Source organism: Myotis davidii, unplaced genomic scaffold, assembly GCF_000327345.1.
Source record: "Myotis davidii unplaced genomic scaffold, ASM32734v1 scaffold194, whole genome shotgun sequence".
In the NCBI taxonomy this organism is placed as follows: domain Eukaryota; kingdom Metazoa; phylum Chordata; class Mammalia; order Chiroptera; family Vespertilionidae; genus Myotis; species Myotis davidii.
In genome coordinates, this window is record NW_006286673.1 from 4,244,089 (window position 1) to 4,248,177 (window position 4,089).

Below are 4,089 nucleotides of genomic sequence, written 5' to 3' on the forward strand. Positions count from 1 at the left end.
CATTGTAATCATGCATGTTAACTTACAATATTAGGTTTCAAGATTGAGACAATTAAACCTATCATTCATTAGGTTTAGAAATCCATAAAGGCCTGTGACTTTCTCCAAGGTAATATTTAGGTAATATAAGGTGGTGTCTTTTAAAGGAGTATATTGTGCTGATGTATTTTCTCAATTCTGAAGGAAATGGACAGTTTTATATAAATATGTATTATATATACTTAAATCATATATTAAGATTAAAACAAACTTTATGGAAATTGGTTTTAAGTACCACATGTAACAAATGCAGTGAAGTTTTTGGTTTGTCATTTAAAAATTCTTTCAGGTGGGGTCATATTCCTCACAATTGCAACTATTTCATATTCAAGGACATAGTCCATTATGAAGTATTCCTTAGATAATTGGTCTCAAAGACAATGAGAGTAACTATTACCACTTATCCTATATAATAAAGAGGTAATATGCAAATGGACTGTCATGTCCTCACAAGATGGCTGCCTATGACCAGGCCGGTAGTGGAGTTAGTGAGGGACGACCAAACAACTGAACAGTAGGTTGCATAGGGCGACCAGGCTGGCAGGGGCACTGTGAGGGGTGACCAGGCCAGTGGGGGGGCAGCTGGGGGCAACCAGGCCAGCAGGGGGGGCAGTTGGGGGCGATCAGGCTGGCATGCAGAGGCAGTGAGGGGCAATCAGGTTGGTGGGGGAGGGGCAGTTAGGGGCACCAATGCAGGCAGGCAGGTGAGCGATTAGGAGCCAGTGGATTGTGAGGGGGATGTCCAGCTGCCGGTTTAGGCAGTCAGACAATCCTGAGGGTTCTTGGATTGGAGAGGGTGCAGGCTGGGCTGTGGGGACTCCCCCCATCCATGCATGAATTTTGTGCACCCGGCCTCTAGTTGTAATAATAAGCAATTAAGTAATTATGCAAGAGATGTCTGTTATGACATCTAGAAAATGTGCTATTTTTTTATGTCAGGACTATAAGTAGAATGACAGCTAAGTTCAAAGCAGGGACACTATTTGGTAAGTTCAGTGGTCACGAGCTTAGGCTCAGCAATCAGACTGTTTTAATCTTGATTCTCTCATTCACTAGCAGGTAATCTCTCTCAAGTATCTAAGTTCTGTTTTCCTTTTTGTAGAGTGGGACTAAGGTACCTACCTCATTGTGATAGTTACATGAGAAAATACGTGATGTGCTTAGTTAACGTTGCTTGGCACAGTAAATACTCTATAAAAGTTAGTTATATGGTTATCAATAATAATACATTTTATCAATTTACACTTCAAAATCACACACTGATTATATGATAGATTGTAAGCTATCAGTGACTCTTTTTTTTTAGAAAATAAATGCTGCTGGGGATTTATTGCTTGGTCTGGGGAGAGCCATCCCAGGCTGGCAGGGGCAGGAGGGCAGGGCATGAGTGTCCCAGGGTCTCAGGAGGCCACTGAGCCAGTCCTTTGGGGGCTTGCTGTGCAGGGTCTAGTCATAGTTGGGACCAGAGACGGGTGAGTTGGCTGGTCATGTAACACATGGCTGAGCGGATGCCTTCCACAGTCCTCTGCTCCATCCTCTCCAGAATGCAATTGCCAGAGGAAGGACCGAGTGGGTCCCAGCTACTGGTCTGGAGGAGAAGGCCGACCTCACGTCCCCCACGATTCTGGAGACCGAGCAGAGGCTGGGCCCTAGGCTGTTCAGCAGATCTGTCACGGAGCTGTGTCCTGAGGCCGGGAGGCCAGTGGCCACGCTCATGGTGGCATCAGACCAGACCAGGAGGTCTGTTAGGGAGCTGATGGACCCCTCACCCACTCCCAGCAAGCTGGTTATGGAGCGCATGTAGGCATTCTTCTCACAGGCTATGTACAGACTGGAGTCCAGAGGCCTTCTCCCCAGGGCCACCGTGGGGGCGCCAGGCAAGCAGGGCACACTGCTTCCTGGGGAGGGAGGGACCGGTGGAGCCTGCAGGTCTCTCGAGCAGCCTATCAAACTCCCTCGGTCACTGCCTGGGACTCAGCCGATGGCAAAGCTTCAGTGTCAGGTTCACGGCCTCCAGACCCTCAGATTTCTCAGCAGCTTCAGTGGTGTCAAGCTGGCGGTCTGCATCTGCAGTGCCCACTGCAGACACATTTTGGGGGAACTGTGCTTCAGCACTTGGGGTAGATGGGTCTAAGTCTGCTCCCTGTCTGGGACACCCACTGTTTGTGGTGTCTCTTCCTTAACCAGGGAGTCACTTTGGGAAATCCGAAGACTCTGGACCCTCCTCGAATCTCACATCGGCCCAGCCCACACTAGGTTCTGGAGACTCAAACATGTTTGCAGGGCATCTGGGGCCGGGTGGGCCAGCTGGGCCGTGGCCTCCTTGCGCTCCTGCCTGTGCCCTGCCTCAGTTTCATCTTCATGCTGGTTCTTGTCCCCAGACACTGCCGTGGCCTTGGAGGTGGCTGGCCTGATGGAGGCCAATCTACATCCTGCTGTTCAATCTACATCCTGCTAAGCCACGGGACCATCTGCAGGAAGGGAGACCTGACTTTGGGATCCCACTGCAGGGCTGTCTGGAGACCTGCTGTCACTGTGCGTGGGGATGCCGGCCTCTCCCCAGGGGGCAGTGGTCATCTAGGCCTTCGTTACTTGTGCTGCTTGAGGGAGTAGTGATGGCCCTGCTGGGCTGAGTTATCCAGGTGGTGAGGTCACAGGGGGGTGAGGGCATCCGACGATGTCACAGGCACCGGCAGAGCATGGGTAGCTGCTTTTAGTGGGCTCAGTCCCCTGGGCTGTGTATGGCCAAGTCATTTGAAGCAGCAAAGATTGTCATTTCTCCCCCAGAGTCTACACCAATGAGCAGAGAGCTATAAACCAATCTGGTCAATTGGTCCCTGGGCTCGCCAGTCTTTGGCTGGCTGCTGCTCAGGATGCTCCATCCCAGTTCTGGGCTCCCAGGGCAGCCCCTCTGCATATCAGCTCTGTAAGAGGGTCTCTAGGTTCTCTCTCTTCCCAGAACTCCCACTTCCTGCCGGGTGGCTTGTAGGCAAGCAGAGTGTGGAGAGGTGGTAGGGGTGGGCGAGCAGGGATGCAATCCAGGTGGAAGACACCAGGGTAGCGAAGCGGAATTTTTGGACTGGGACCCAGATTCTTTGTCCACCGGAGTCGAAGAATGAATCCACAGACAGAGGGTAGTATAGCAAAGGTGGAGATTTATTGAAGAACAAGTACAAACTCCTCCATGGGGAGAGGGAAAAAGTTCACAGAATGGACTACCACGTGGAGTCCCACAGAATGGACTCCCTCGGGAGGAGGAAAGGGTCCCCTATTAGTGACTTTTAATCAATTAAGTTTGTCTTTTACAAATATACTTTGACTTTAAAAATATCTTTTTTTTTTCTAAGCAGGAGGCTTAGGCAATTTTTACTTAGAAGCATTTCTGATAAAAAATCATGTTTGAATTGGATTTGTAGGATGATGGAGCTTGAAAAATTTTAAAAACCTTAAGAGAGCTTATATCCCACCTATGAATATACTGGTGAGGAGACTGAGTCCTATAGAATTTAACTGACTTACTCTAATTGAAATGTAAGAGGAAGAAAAAGCTGTAAATTTGGTTGTTGGTTTTTTATGGTGGTGGACATTAGTGCCTTATGGAAAGCAGAGAAATGGGATGGTCATCTGGACAATAGAAGTCTGATACATTAAAAAAAATAAATGCTACAAATATTTAATGAAGGTATTTTCTTTTTAATAGATCATGGTTCTGTTGTCTTGGTGTAATTACTAATGCCCCTTTCACCCTCAAAAGTGTCTCAGTTTAGACAATATATTTTATGCTTTTCCAGTGTAATTGTTTTAATACAGGCAGAGGAGTGTGGACTATGAGAAGAATATACCTGCCCAAAAGGACTCCTCATGGTTAATTGGGCTCAAATTCATAACCAGAGTCTCACAGCCATTGTTTATAGAGGCCCTAATGCACACTGCACGTCAGTGAGACTACAGAATGGGCTGCCAAGCCTCCTGTGCTGTGTTCCTGTCAGTGAGTTGAGTCTTATAAGAAAGCTCCCAGGATCAAAATTTGACCAATCGGACTGAGACTTT

General features: G+C 47.9%; 1 pseudogene; it reads right to left on the reverse strand.

Moving 5' to 3' along the window:
- Nucleotides 1–1,489: 1,489 nt before the first annotated feature.
- LOC102762885 lies at nucleotides 1,490–2,710 on the reverse strand (annotated as a pseudogene).
- Nucleotides 2,711–4,089: the final 1,379 nt, after the last annotated feature.